A 16,342-nucleotide genomic window follows, 5' to 3' on the forward strand; every position below is an offset into this window, starting at 1 on the left:
AAGCATACATGTACTGGTCAGATCTATTTGTGCAAAGTCTTGTTTGCCATGTGTGTCTCCACAGTCACATACCTTGTGCTAAAAGTAGACAGACAGGGCTATATCAAATCTGTATAGGAACAACAGCCCACTGTCAAATTTGCTTCAGTGTCCTGCTTTTGGCATTACTTATTAAAACTAGGAGGCTTCCATTAACAGTTATGGCACCCAGCGGAAAAAAGGTGATCTTAAAAATATCTTGGACCTAACCCATATAAAGACTTGCATAGCTTAGCATCAACTTCGTGAACTGTGTTAGTGTTAACAGGGCAAGTAATATGGTCTGAAAAATTGTTATTTTGTGTTCCTTGTGGATAGCTGCTTTCTCAAGTGCTTGCAACTCCTAAGTGATCCACAGCTGCTCCGTGTAAAAATCAATACAGTAATCCAGTCTGGAGGTCCTAAGGTTTAGCAGTAGTGGCAATTATGCTTTGACAATAGACTTCAAACGCATGTGGTATGGCTTCATTACAGTGACTAATTTTAAATATTCTGCCAGTTTTCTGAGGCCTTTCTGATCAGGGATGCGTTGGAGTGGAGATCTTAAATCATGAGAGCTGCTCTGTCTGAGCACTCCAAGAAAATGGGTCTTAGTGGTGGCAGCAAGCACGGTAATGAAAATCTGTTGTAACAATTGCTTGATGTAGCAGAGCTTTGTCTGAAGACTGCAAAAGGTTGTCTTTAGATGCAACAAGGGTTTAGGATTAGTTTCAGGCAGACAGAGTAGATGGTTGAAGAAAATTAGCCACTTGGTATTTCAGGGGAACAGCAAAGATATCAGATTACTTTGGGCTGCCTTTGTTGCTATTTTAATTTTAGACATTTTCAAAGATTACTTTGATGTGTGCATACCAATATAGAAACTTGTAGTTTATACAAACAAGGAGTCTAGCTTGCACAGTTATCTGAGATAAGGAAGATATGTAAGCTGATGTGGAAATGAAAATATAATTATAGAAATAAGCCCCTGTAAGCTATGGCATTATTGTATTTCGTCTTCTGCCAGATACAGTCGTTGGAGTTGTGTTTTACTGTCTTTAATACAGAGATGTGGCCACTGAGACAGTTGGTCAGAGTTGTAAGTTACTTAAATCAGAATGCAGTATTGCCTGTTGAGGCTTGCAGTTATAGGGTGCTCTACCTTCATTGATCAGATCAAGATGGATGGCTGTGAAATTGGATCTCCAGCCTTGCTGAGCCACACTGGAGTGTGAGGGATGCAGGCAGAGGAATTATGCTCTGGTTTGGCCATACCAATTCAGCAGTAGCCCCAGGGCTGCTGCCATCATCCTACAGCCTCTTTTTTGGCCGAAGGCTAGCTGCCTTAGCCTTGAAGAATTTAAGATAAAAAGATGAGTATTCTAGCCTGAAGAAAAAGAATTGTTTCTGGCTGTCAGTGCAGTGTATGTAGCAGGCCTTTTCTGCTCTAAGTTAGCTTCAGGTTCATATGGGAATTAAAAAGGTCAGTCTCTTGCAAAGCAACTGACAAGGCGATGGTTAAGTTGCTTAAACAGACATCCCTCTGTTTCTCTGAAGCATAATCTATCAATCATTTCTCAGCCTCTTTGTTTGCTGTCATGATATGATAGCAAATTAATTGTAGGCCTGTACATCAAACTTTTAACTGCATGTGTGTGCTTTTCTGCAGAAAGAGGTTGGAAATTGTAATTCTAGTGAGCACTCTCCTTCACTGATAACACCGTGTCTTTATAAAGTCACAAACAAGAATTGAACTTGGTTTTAAAACTTGTATTTTAAAAATAATGACTGTTAACAGAGGAGGATGGCTCTTCAGTGGGCTTCTCCACAAAAAATGCAACCACCCCTCTAAGGCCTCAAACCTCTTTGCCGCCCAGGTTTCTCTAGCAAATTGTCCTTATCAATGACAGGAAAGTTTCTATGGAATTGATTTGCTTGATGGCATAGCACAGGTGTCCAAAACAGGTCAGAATGCAGTATTGCTTGTCATTTTTGAAAGGACAAAAGGCTGCTGTGAGCTTGTATCTTGCTGCAGCAAACGAGGATCTTGATTGCCTGTGCACATGCTGCAGGATTGACCTACAGAACCACGTGAAAAGAAATGGTTGTAGTTTCACTGTAAAGTGAGCCATGAAAATCCCACTCCTAATTGCTTAAACTGATTGGAAGACCAGCAGGGCTTTTGGTAAATCCAGTTCTGTAGAGATGAGTATTTAGGTCAGAAGCTAGAGGTACTGTACCTGTTTCTTTCAAACCTATAGCATGTTTGGAAACTAATAAAGTTGAGTTGCTATAAGGAATCCGGTGCACTCATTGAATTTAACCTGTAAAACTCTATTTCCAGCAGGTTAACTGAGGATTGTCAGCTGGTGCCTTCATCTTGACTTAGACTGATGTGAAAATTTTGAGAAAACACAAAGAAAAGAATCTGTGTTCTCTGTATTCTATTTGCAGGCCTTTTGAGCTCTTCTAATTTACTTCACTTCTTCATTACATTGCAAATTTGAGCCTGTCATTTAGCAGTGCAGGGCACCGGGCAACGTGGCCTCGGTCTGCTGCTAATGAGGGTATCGACCACTGTGCTGACGAGACTGTGACTGCTGGTGCATTGCTTGTGGTGGGTGCATCCAGCAGAGCAGGAGCTGTTGGGAGCAAGGGAAGGAGTCTAGTGGCAAGGCCAGAAATGAGGTTAACTCCAGGGAGCTAAGCCCTGGGTAGAGCGGCTTTGTCTGGCTTCTGCAGAAACCGGATGCCAAATCCAAGCCTTCTAGGACAGAAATCCTGTTCCCTGAAAGGAGCACCTTTGCACAGAAGGACTCTTTGGGAGTACAAATACTTGTTGCTCTGGAACTCAGTGTATTAGATCAGCTGTCTGTATGACTCTTCAGAAGCTGCATCCTCCTGACATCAAAACGCATTAATTCTACTTCTTGTTTAGATGTTTTTTCTCTGATATCAAGAAAAGGAGATTTTTAAAGGGCATATAGGTATTTAAATATTCAGGCAGAGGCCTTGTGAAATTTTAAAAAGCAATCATTTCTTAGCCTGCAGTTACTACAGGTGCCTGAATGTCTTTAAAATCTGCCCTATTGCTTCTTTACTCTAGATATTCCTTCAGTAAAATAAAAAGATAATCATGATTAGTTCTCTAATGGAAGATGTGTGGCAGTTGAACAGAGTGCTGAGGACAAAAAGTAACTTCCAATAATACAGGAAATCCAAGAAATGTGAAATGCTCCTAATGCCTTTATAAGACCAATGTGAAATGCATAGGTCTGATGTGGTAGAGCTAGGAACAAAGAAGTTGTTCTGCAAACCCTCCAAAGAAACAGCATCCCCCTTAATGGCAGAACTCTGGGGTCCTTCTTTGCAGAAAGCAGACTGACAGCATTTGTAGGTTAAATGAAATGAATTAGCAAACAAGTAATTATATTTGCATGTAACCTTGTTAAGGTAATATCCTGTCCATCTTAAACCTGTCATATTAGACATGTTTAATCTTTGTGAGGCATGGAGTGGTATATTATGTTTGACAGTTTTAAAGGAAGAAGGACGAGAGACTGTAATTGCAATGCTGCTATTGGATAATAATGATGAGCACTTCTCATCTTCAAAGGGTTTTCAGCCTCTCTAGCTAATCCACACATCTGCTGAGTGGGGAAGGTAAGTTTTATCCCTGTTTTACAGATAGGGAAACTGAGATGGAAGAGGAATCGCTGGATCACCAGATTAGAACTTTAAGTGCCTAGATGCTAGTACTGCTGCATAAAAACAAACCTAATTTAATTTTTGCTCTCAAAGTGAAGTAAATGCATTGCTTAGTTTTAGATTACATATGTTACATCAATCTTCTTTATATTTGAAGGGTCAAATATCAGGTCGTCTTATGCACTACCAATAAAACAAGCGTAGTCTAGTAATCATATTATTGTTGTATTCAATAAACTTTACAAATAAAATGTGCAGAGTTTCTGAATGTTTGTGCTTAGAAGTGAAGATCAGGTCCTGAAAGCCTTTGGGGCAGAGAATCTGTTTTGTAATTAGTGGTATTTCAGACTCAGAAAACAGAGTATCACCCATTGCACTGGCAAATCTCTCCATGGAGTGTGCAACTTGCTGGACACTTTTACTTGCTGGACTGGCATGTTAAAGCAATTTAAATGTATTAGTTATTTATAGCGGTAGAACTAAAATCAATTGCTGAAGTGGACATCTTTCTCTCTTATTATTAACTCTCATTTTACTAGAAGTGATTGCTATTGATGATGAACAGATACAAGGTGATAAGAAAATAAGATTTTCTTTTGGTTTCAAGTCTGTAACTTATGTTATTAAATTGGAAATGTTTTTAAAAAATCAGTTAACCTACTATTGATTGTACTTTTTACTGGAATTTCTTTCATACTAGCAGCAAAATGTGGGTCAATTATTACACATATTATTCACCCTTGTATGATTCTGTTGTCCCAAGGGCTAGTGAGTTGCAAATACACATTAGAGATTTTTACAGAAAGTCTTTATTTCATGAATAAATAAATATTAAAGTATTTTCTCCTCATCTTCAATTTACAAGAGCTTCCCCAGTGTCACCAAATTTTAATGTACAATTAATGAACCATACTCTAGTCCCCCAGTGGAATGCAGTGGGTGCGCACCATACAGCTAGTAAACAGACATGAAAATATTCTGACTGATGACATTTTTAATTACTATCTTGGGAATACTTCTTATATACAAAAAGTAGTGAGCAAAAATTGCAGCATATGAAAACTTCATTAATTAAAAAAAGAGAAAAATTTCTTCTTCCTCTTCACTGATTGTCTTCCCCCTTCACTTATTCTTACATCGCAGCACTGCCCAGAGTAAACACCCTTTTTGCTTTCCTTTTTCTTTGCTATTTTCTGGGGAAATCCCAGTATGTGCTTGTTAGTTCCCCAGTAAAAGAAAACGTTTTCATATAGTCTTATCCGGAGTTCTATTGGCTGAGATGACAATGCTGTTAAAAATCAATGTGCAGAAAGCCAGGTCATTACTGAGGTTTTCCCTTGAACAGTTCATAGGGCCAGCAAGCCGGAGTGAACTGCACCGTGATTGATTTCAAGTACGTCTGATGGAGTATTATTGTCTACCCATTCATTTCTTTTCGTTCTTCTCTCTACGTGCTTCCTCTTTTGGGATCTAATAATCAGTACCGATAATCACAAGCAGCAAGAATAAAAAAAGAAAATACATAGAAATTACTGCCCCCCATAGTTTTGGTTTCAAAACCAAATAGCAGTAACTTTGTATTTCATTTATGTATTCACATATTCCACTCTAATATCAGCACAATCTTTGAGAGAGCCCTGACTCCACTTTGTATTAACTTAATAAAAATGCACGCTTTGGATTCTATTGATGGTTTTACTGTTAGCAGCACTGAGACTTGATTTTAAAGTCTGTTGGCATCATCACTAATTTCTTCCTCTTCATTTCTTTTAAAATGTGGCAAGAGAATCAATATGTGAGGGTTAGTTTTTCAACATTTCTAGATTTTTTTTGTTTTTCATTTAAAAATTTTTTTTAAATGACATTTATAACAATCAAAATAGAAAAATAGAAAATACAACTGTAACTGGCCTTTTTGAACAGAACATTAATTACAAGATGTGGTCTAATACCTACTCAATATAAATCCAGACTATTACATGGGTATTAATAGATTTCCTTCAATAGGAGCCCCAATTAAAAGAAATTTAGATATTACTCATCTCCTTAACCTTGTAAATTTACGTAAGTGCAAGCTCTTAATATGAGAAGAAATTGTTGTTCTGTGATTATCTGCCACGGGCCATAAATCTGTTTTCTAAAATCATACCCTGCCTAAAATACTATTCTAAAAATTAGTTGATACATTTGCATTTCTGGTTTCAGGCACAAACAGGCATCTTAAGTATACCTAAGCAAATGGGTTCAGAAAGTTTTTTCTTTTAAATATATAACAATACCGTTGTCTTATCTATGCATAGTTACAACATGCCTGTGAATTGCTGGTATTGTGCTGAAAGGAACTGTTGCCATGAATGTGGACCTTTTTTGGTTTATTGTGTTCTCTTTGCTGTAGCTGCTTTCATACTGTTGAGGATATTGTCTGAGCACTGTGATTTCTTGTGAATACTTGCTCTAACATGGTATGTTACTTTTGAAGTTTTTTTAGCTCTAAATTCTTACAAAGAAAGCCTTTGTCAGTATGTCCTGGGGTTCTATACTTGCAACTTCTCAATATTTTAAGTATCAAATTTACTACTGAAAAACTGTTTTGTTTTTTTTTTTTCCTGCCAGACTCATAAACTCAGTTTGAAATGTGAGAATTAAGTTATGGTCCTCCTTCTGTGTGTGTGTGTATGTGTGGGTGAGCTTAAATCTATCTCCAGTAAGGGATAAGCTTCAGGCAGGAGATCCATTGACACTCATCAGTAAAAAAACAACAGGTTTCTTTCAGATTATTCATTTAGTGACCTCACCCACTGAAGACAGTGTGACTGTGTAGTAAGAACAAGGCTATGGGGAATAAAAGCAATAGTATTTCATTTTGTTAAGGTATGTCTCTGCAAGAAGCAGATGCCATGGATAAAGTGGTGTCTTTATTTTGAAGCTCTTAAGAACAGAACAGTACTTTTGAGTATCTAAAAAGTCATGTCTGCTGTCATTTTAATAGGAAGACCATTAAAATCTTTCTAGCTATTCAGACAACTTCTCCTTTTGCACTCAGTTTTGTGTGAACTAAATCTTTTCGTTCCTGCCTTTTTGCTTTTGACATAGTTAATCATCAACTACATTCGTATTCCCTTTCCTTATTTTTCAGCTCAGCCATCCTAGGTTTAGCTTGCTCTATTATTTCCTTGTAGGCAAGTCACTTCAGCTCTGATCACATTCTGTAACCCTCTGTGAGAGCCCTCGGTTTTATCTACATCTTTCAAATAATGCTATGCATAGAAATGCTGTTTGGCCAAATAGATCTGTGTTAATATTGCTTGTTAATGATTGATTTAAATGTTCTTAGTTATATTGCTGTGTTAATACAGGTAGATTTCGTCAGTAGTACATTCATAGAATCATAGAATGAAACAAAGAATGGTTTGAGTTGTAAGGGACCTTAAAGATCATCTTCATTCCAACCCCCCTTCCACAGGCACGGACACCTCTCACTAGATCAGGCTGCTCCGTGAAGGTGTTCAGGGCCTGGTTGGATGGGGCCTTGAGCAGCCTGATCTAGTGGGATGTATCCCTGCTGATGGCAGGAGTGTTGGAATTAGATGACCTTTAAGGTCCCTTCCAACTCAAACCATTCTTTGATTCCATGGGGCATCCACAACTTCTCTGGGCAACCTGTTCCAGTGCCTCACCACCCTCATTGTGAAGAATTTCCTCCATATGTCTAGTCTATATCTGCCCGTTTCCAATTTATACCCATTCCCCCTAGTCCTATCACTACAAGCCTTTGTAAAAAGTCCCTCCCCATCTTTCTTGCAGGCCCCCTTCAGGTACTGGAAGATTGCTATAAGGTATGCTCAGAACCTTCTCTTCTCCAGGCTGAACAACCCCAACTCTCTCAGCCTGTCCTCATGTGGGAGGTGCTCCATTCCTCTGATCATCCTTGTAGCCCTCCCCTGGACTCATTCCAACAGCACCATATCCTTCTTGTGTTGAGGATTCCAGAACTGGACACAATACTCCATTGGCATACATTGGCAAATGTGTTTCTATACTACACAAACCTTTATATGTTCTCTTCCTGTTTCTGCTGTGACTCGACAGTAGGACTCGATGATCCTGTGGGTCTTTTCCAACCTAGTGGTTCTGTAATTCTGTGACTTTAAGGGAGTGCTATTTACCCTTGCTGTTCTGGATGAATTTTTATCTCCATTTCAAAGAGGTATAGGAGGGCTTTGTTATAGAGAGGGCCCTTTCTAAGGTGAGACCTTGACAGGTAGTGAAGTTTTATGGGAAACAGCAGTGAGTTAGTTTCTGTTGACTATCATAAGTGCATTAATTAATTACTTAATTGTATTAACTGATATTGTGGGTATTTTCATTGTTTCAAAATCATGTTTTCATTAACTAAGCGAGATAGTGTAAAGCATAACTTGTAACTCATCTCTTTTTTAAAATAAAGGATAACAATTGAGTCTGATGTGTGGATCTGAGTTTGATAGCTACATTTTCATTGTATTCCTTCTGTTCTTGTATTTCAGGGAAGTTTGGATGTTTTAGTATGGTCCATGAGACTGTGCAGCAAGGAAAAAATATTGAATTTAATTCTGAATTAATGATAAAATTTCACACACAACTATTTCCCTATACTTAGTGAACCTGCAGCCTATTTTTTTCTTATATTATATTCATTATCACTAAAACGTTCCTACAAGTAAGTCTCTGGGATTAACTTTACAGTTTTTTAAAAGCTGTCAGTGTGTCAGAAATAAATCTGGCATTGGAGAAGAGGAGGCTTTGAGGTGTGGTTCTCAAAGTCAAGATTTTGGGCCATGATAAACCCCTTTTAGTTACATATCCATAATCAAATAGCTAGTAAAATTCCTGGTAGAAAGACTAGATAAAATGCAACAGCTGATGCTGCACTGTGTGTGACTAAATCCTAGGTCTGTTCCAATTGCACGTTAAAGCACAGGGACACACTTCTGATTTCATCTGCTTCCAAGCACAAAATTACATGTTGTTCTTCATTAATAATATTCCTTTAAAAATAGAATCTAGTACAAGTATGCAGACAAAGCCTGGACTATCTCTTGTAATGATACCCTGGAGCGTTAAAGACACTACAAACTTCTGATCTTTGTGTGAAAATAGTCAGCAAGTGGAAAATATCTTTTATATCAAGAAAGCAGTAAAGTCTTTCTCTTTTTTTTGGTAGGTTTGGGTCTATGCCAGTGTGTTTTAACTCCTATACAACATAATACATTAGTTTCTAATTACAGTGCTCTTCAAACCAATGTAGGCTGGTTTTAGAGGTAATGGCTTAATATATTAACAGAGAATATCAATCACAATAGTTATTTGTTGCTGAAAATACAGAAATGGAGGGCAGACTATCAGGAGATAGTCCTGAGGGGTAAAGGGGTCTGGTAGGGCTGGACATTCTTCAAGAGGGAAATCTTAGAGGTGCAGGAGCGAGCTGTCCCCATGTGCTGAAAATGAACTGTCAGGCAAGACCACTGGCCTGGCTAAACAGAGACCTTTGGCTGGCACTCAGGAAAAAAAAAGTGTTTATGGCCTTTGGAAGAAAGGACAGGCATCTCAGGAAGACTACAAAGATGTGAGGTTTTACAGGGAGAAAGTAAGAAGGGCTGAAGCCCAGCTCGAGCTTAATCTGGCTACTGCTGTAAAAGACAATAAAAAATGTTTCTGTAAATACATTAGCAAAAGAAGGAGGGCTCTTCATCCTTTATTGGATATTGGGGGGGAAACATAGTGACAAAGCGTAAGGAGAAGGCTGCATTCTTTGCTTCAGGCTTTAGTAGTAAGATCAGTTGTTCACAGGATACTCGGCCCCCTGAGCTGGAGGACAGGGACAGGGAGCAGAGTGAAGGCCCCCTAATCCAAGAGGGAATGGTTAGTGACCTGCTACCCCACTTAGATACATACAAGGCTGGAGGGGTCCATGAAAAGGCACTGAGGGAGCTGGCGGAACTGCTCACCAAGCCGCTTTCCATGATTTATCAACAGTCCTGGTGAACCAGGGAGGTCCCAGATTAGCACATATGACATCCATCTATAAGAATGGCTGGAAGGAAGATCTGAGGAACTACAGGCCTGCCAGGCTGACCTAGGTGCCAGGGAAGATTATGGATTAGACCATCTTGAGTGCTGTCACAAGGCATGCACAGGGTGACCAGGTGACCAGGCCCAGTCAGCTTGGGTTTAGGAAAGGCAGATCCTGCTTGACCAACCAGGTTGTTGCTAGATCCAGTCATCAAGAGAAACAGTCCTCAGATTTTAGGCTAATTCTGAACTACAATGGAGGTGGAGCTCAGGGTAGCTTTCGCAGTTAGCAGGTGTGTGTGTGTGTCTGAACCTCTTACGCTTGTCCACTCAGAATACACCAGAACTGTTGGGAATGTTGGCTGATCTGGGACTAGCAGGACATATCTTTGTAGGGGAAATATTTGTCATTTTTATACTTGGGAAACTCCCGCTTTGAAAACTACCTTCAAAATAGATGCATGCCTACTACAAAGCCACTATGCTTGTCACCAATTTTAATGACTCTGCTGAAAACTCGCAGATTTTTCCTTCACTTCCTTTTTCAGTGCTTTGTTTTTTCCCCTTCTCTGCCAAGGTTGTTTACATTTCATTGCTGCATATTGCTTGTAGGCTATTTAGTCTCCATAAAGGACTGGTAGCAGAAAAAGGTCTAATAATGTGAGATGCTCGGTTCTTGTTAGTGCAGCTGCCATCTGTGGGAAGGGAATTCTGCATGGGTGGCTGTAGGTGTGAATTGAAAAAAATGAGGAGGTGGTGAAGAAATCGAATATGTGAATGGAGAACTTGGATTGTTGAACATTTCTTGTCCTGCAGCATAAAATAATTATTGATGAAAGTTTTACTCTGCAGAAAATCTGTTTTGAGCTTGGTGCACAGGAGGTTTTCCATTTTGCATGCAAATTTAAATGACATGGAGGAATGCAGTCTTTTTTATAAAACAACCATTGATGGTAATGGCACTAACCTGGAATTTGTTTTTATTTCTTGTGAGTTTGGCAGAGCAGGCTAGAAAAGCAATTTGCATCTCTTGCTGTTCTCATGATGCAGAGGGCTGATCTTTTGCACTGTGCTTTTGGGTTCCTCCAACTCTGCAGAATAGATTATCTGTTACTTTTTCAGGAAGAAGTTACAATAATTGTATTGATCGTCTTTCATTTGACTCCTGACTGAGAGGAATAAAAAGCTTCAGGATTATTGATTTAGTTTTGCACTCAAGTATTTTACTTTTGTTTTCACTTCCCATAGGACCTAATCCCAGGGCCATTTGAGCAATTGTGTAAGGCCTTAATGCAGTGGAGATAATGTGGTTTTGCTTTGCAGAAGCCTGAATCAGCAGAGAGCCCATGTGTCTATCTTCTTGCTTAGGCATTTGTAACTCTATCCATCTGAGAATACACCTAAAACAAATGAAAAGAACTTCAGACAAATGGGTTTCTTTATTCTGTCGTTTTAGGAACTATTATTTTCACTTATGCACCTGTATGACTTCAGATGGATCCTTGCTGTATCTATCCCTGTCAGTGACCAGCACGGGTGAGGCAGGAGTTGAAGACCAGAGATTTTCAAGTGCTATGCACACCTTGATTTTGTTGCTACCGGAAGGCTGTATCTGTTATAGTAGAAATGGTCAGTGCGTTGTGCTTTGGTACATCCACAAGTAGGTGTTGGGCAATGTTGTCATAATCTGCACTTCACAAAATCACAGAATGACCTGAGTTGAAGGGACACACAAGGATCATTTTCTTCTCGTTACACCCATTTCTGCATCCCCAAATAAAGTGAAGTTTAGACAATACCAATGCAAACAATTCTGTAGGAAGTGTGGTTGAACTCCATGCAAACGACAAAGGTGATGCCTGGCTCAGAGGCTGGAACTGAGAATCTTTTTTTCAGTCTCTCAGTGCTTCTGTGTTTGTGTCTCCTGTAAGTGCACTGGATTTTATGTTTAATATTGACTTCTCCAATTCTTCTACTTTGAAAAATAAATAAATCTGCAAATATAAACAGAATTTCGTTGGGCAGAAATATTTAGGCACAGAGCACAGTAAAGCAAACATGTAATACAAGATAAGCACAGAAACACGACATTAAATACGAGTCAAATTTAGAATATAGAATCAACTCTACTTCTGTACCTGGCAGCTCATACACTGTGACTATGTAGGTAATGCTAGCATGTGTAGGAGGAAACGAATGGCGCACATGGGCTGATTGTTTATATAACACGGTTCCTGGGTTTGCTGTACAATTATTAAAATCGCACAATCCTGTAATAATGTAAGTTTGTCTTAGACTTCTTGGCTGCATTTTTTCCATCACTTTCAAATGTTTTCACAGGAGTTACATCAGTACTGTATCCTCTGCCATCTCATTTTCTTGATGTTGGAGAAAAGGTATATTAAAAACTAGGAAATGCTTTGGGATAAAAAGATGTGTGCATGTAAGGTTGTTTTACTATATTAAATTCAGCTTCCACTCCTCTCTGAAACAGTGCCTTATGCATGCCAGAATTTTAGGAAGGCAATTAAATACACTTAATTCCAGGTCAGGTTTGTTCTCTTGGACAAAGTTGTTTCTCCTGGGATGGCTGGTAGCTAATAACAGAGTCTGGTTTGCTAGTCTTAGTTTTGACTTTCTGGATGACCTTGACAAACCTTTTCTGGGTCTTGTCCTCATTTGTAAGATAAAGATAAGAGGCAGAGAACCACTGCACAATGCTTTGACATCTGTCTATGAAAAATACTGTGCCATTTCCAAATTTTTCTTATCACCCAGGTGTGGCACCAGTATACTGTTTACTTGAGAACATTAAGCCCTTCTCCTACCTGTTCTCCTTTTTTTTTTTTTTTCTCAACAAGAATTATGTATATATACCTTACATACAGGAACCTTCTAGAACTTTATGAAGATTGGGGGATACCATTATCTCTGTTTTACAGATGTAGCAATGGAGAATCTGTAAAGAGTGAGATACTTCTTGGAGATAATGCATCTGACTCAGTGGCCTGGGTTCCTGTCTTCCAGCAGCTTTAATCACTAAGCAACTTTGCTACGCTTTGTAGGAGAGAGACGGATGAAAAAGCCATCTGCTGCTTGTGGTTGCTAGGGAGTCTCATGCTGCCCTCAGGTTAGGCTGATCCACTTTCTCTCACATTTGTACTTGTTTGGACCACTGCTCTGTACGGAGCTAAAGCTGATTTAGCTCTTGCTTCCTCACTGCCCTCCCAGCAGTATAGCAACTGGACAGTTCAGGGGGGGCTCCAGGAATTTAAATGTATAATCTCTTAATACACACATGCAGAAAGGGAGAGTGAATGTAGATTTTGTAAAGGGTCGCTCTTCTAGTTCTTTAGTTGTCTAAAGCTTGCGACATGGGTGAAGAAGAAAATTGCATTCAGTGAAGAATACTCACATCTGAGACACTGGCAGAATACTGAGGCTTAAACAAATCTATTCATTATGGCTCTGTGGGGAATTTCCAAATGTATTAGCTTTTTTAGGTCCTCTTATCAGCACTTCAAAGATAAAGTGATGTGAGATCAACGCTTTTCCCTTAGCGCACTGGGTTTTACATATACTGTGCACCCAAAATAGGTAGGAAAGTCTAAAAGGGGATTTATAAGCAGATGTTAAAAAATGCAGTGAATTATTTTCTGTATAATTTTTAATTATGGTTTGTCAGGTGGCTTCTCATAGGAGCATAATCACAAGCCAGATAATCACTGATGGTTTGTTTAAAGAAACCAAAAAAAGAAGAAAAGGCAGGCTGAGTAGTATTTCTGTGAGGAACTGCTGATGGAGCCTCTGTGTGTCTCCATCGTGTTTATCTCCCTGCTCACTGTCGTCATGGAAGCTCAGAGCCAACTGGGAGATCCTGCTCTGTGCGGGACTGGATTACTGACCCTAATGCATGGAAAATTGAATGTATTAAGTGACAGCCACATTTTCAACCCTGTGGACTTCACAAGGAATTTGAAACAAAAGGCCAGAGCCCTCTGAGGAGATTTTCATCCCAGGGGGCAGTCTCATTTTTAAAAAACAAATTAGCATCACCATAGAGAAGCAACTTCCAATGACCAAAAATTAGAATACAAAATGAGAGATTTTTTCATTCTCCCCAGTGCTGCTTTCCATCTTATTTTTACTAGTCGAAGGAGAGCTCTTGTCTTATATGTAGCTAAGGTGAGCTAAGCTCTGACCTCAATGCAGTTGGTTGCACTCAGATTGGAAGTGGGAAAACTAGCGACATTAGAATGTCTTGCCAATCCATGGGTGAAAGATAAAAGAGGTTCATTCTTTTATAGAGGGTTAACAACAGTGGCCTCTTGATTTATATGTATATAAATTCACCAAAGGTCCACGAAAGGAGAAACCTACAGGAGTTAATCTAGCAGGGACAGATAGGTGGTTTTTTTTCTCCTTTTCTTTTTGGTTGCAAATAAAGCATTTCACAGACTTCTAATAAAATGTAGCCATAATGCTGAAAAGACCTGTGAAAGAAAGCTCAAAATTGATAAAAGCTTGGCTTGCATGTACTTGCATGTGGAAAATGTTTAGGCAATATTTCTCAAAAGACAGCCAGGAACTGTAGGAGAGTGCTAAAAGATTTGTATGTGGAAATGTAAGGAATGGAATTGCCAGAGGTAAGGCATGGACAACCTCCACGTTTCTCGTTATATCCATTTGGTGCCTTGTCCCACAGATTTGTGTTGCAGCAGCTGGGCATCGAGTTACATAGTGAGGTTAATGGCAGGTATGTGTCTGTGCATGTGAGGTGGAGGGCACACAGCAAGCCTGGGAGCCTTGTTTTGCCATTTTGTCCCCTGAGGCAATGGCAGAATAGCTCCTGCCAGAGATGTCTGTGGGAACTGTGTGCTGAATTAATGCAAAATGTGCTTCACCTCCCTTTTCCTATCATAGATGCAATTCTCAGAGTTCAGCATACATCTTTTGAACTCCTCTAAGGAGCTGTTTTAGCCTTGTTGCAAGTAGTATGAGATTTACAAGCTAACAAGCTTATACTGATGAGTGTTTTCTCCTTAAGCCTGGCTATCCAAATATAATAATATTCTGCAGCTTTTTCCCTGAAGGGTGCCTGTGTAGCCTGTCACTTTGGAGGATGTGCACTAGGATTGAAACAACACTTTGTTATAAAGAATAAGCAGATTTTCATGATAGCTGTTGTCGTATGAGATTTTGCAAGTGAAGCATGCATTTTTGGTGCAACCAAACCAAAAGCAAACCCAGCAGTATTATCACTGCTTTTTGACTTTTTGCTCTAGAAAAATGCTAAAAATATGTACAGTATTGTGTTTTTATATGCAAAACAATTTATAAATATTAAATAATTAATCCTTGCAAAAGATATATTGAAAACCAAACTTGTCCCAATGCCTCTCCTCACCTCTGAGATTCTTCCTTTGTTCCTGTCATTCCAGAGGAATTCACACAGTGCTCCATGTTGATGTGTTTTTGATTCTGAAATACCTGATAAAATTGTAATATAGAAAGAAAATTAGGTAACAATACTGACACAGCAGTTTCACATCTGGAAGCTCTGGTTTTGGACACTCTGTAGAACATAATAAGAATCTTTCATTGTGGAGGTGGTGGCAAAATATCCCTTTTCTGCTCTGCACACTGGACACTTAAAGTTCATGCTTGTCGAGAATAGCAGCTTTTATTTTTGGCACACAGGTGAAGTGTTTTGTCCTGGTTTATGCATTTTACTCTGAAGAGTGGGTGGTGGTGTTTGTGATGTGACTTCGCACCATTTCAATTTTGTGAGTGTTGGGTGACACACACTGCAGCCAACAGGGGCTTAGGCAGAGGCGCAAAACACCCTGCTGTGAGTTTGATAAAGATGCTGAATCACTGTCTGCTCTGAAGAAATCTCCTCCAGCAACACAGTAAACTTAAATGACAGTAACTTCTCAAACGTTTACTTATATTTTTTTATAGTGTCTACTAGCATAAATATATGGTAATGGTGGAAAGTAGGATAGCTAAAACACTGCACAGGGTGAGATAATAATGGTAAATTATGATAGGAGAGACAATGAAACAGATTTTTTCTCCAGTGCCAAAGCTGTAAGAGAAGATGGGAAAAAAACGAAACAGACCCAACAAAATCACACGCCGTGATTAACACTGCAAGAAAGTAGAGATGCTGGCATTCTTGTATGTGAATCAGGAGAAGACTGTGGTGACAAATAGACACCTGGCAGCCCCCCAGACCTTTGCAGCTGATTAGAAGCACCACAGACGAGTAGCTGTCATGCCAATGAAGAATTATGGAATTGAAATAAACTTACAGCTGGTTGGGGTGCCGCCCCTCGTACTTCATGTTTATCACTGTTGCTCCAGGCTCCTATCCTTTATGTACTGAATGAGACTCTCTGTCTCCCTGCATGCATCCCATTTAATTAGGTTCACTTTAAATCAAGATGGGGCTCAGCTTCTAAAACCTTGTGTTTTATAAGGTGATGAGGCATGAAGCAGACTCGAACTGTTCTCTTCAAGCACAGCTGAGATTGGGTACAAGTGTAAGTGAAATGCTGAT

The 16,342-nt window shown here is 39.3% G+C and overlaps 1 protein-coding gene across 1 annotated transcript in view; it reads left to right on the forward strand.

Annotated features, from left to right (window-relative positions):
• SORCS2 (sortilin related VPS10 domain containing receptor 2) overlaps window positions 1–16,342 on the forward strand; it is a 553,277-nt gene that overhangs the window by 55,014 nt on the left and 481,921 nt on the right. The window lies entirely within an intron of this gene.

The sequence above is a fragment of the Phaenicophaeus curvirostris genome, chromosome 4 (genome assembly GCF_032191515.1).
Source record: "Phaenicophaeus curvirostris isolate KB17595 chromosome 4, BPBGC_Pcur_1.0, whole genome shotgun sequence".
Lineage (NCBI taxonomy): Eukaryota > Metazoa > Chordata > Aves > Cuculiformes > Cuculidae > Phaenicophaeus > Phaenicophaeus curvirostris.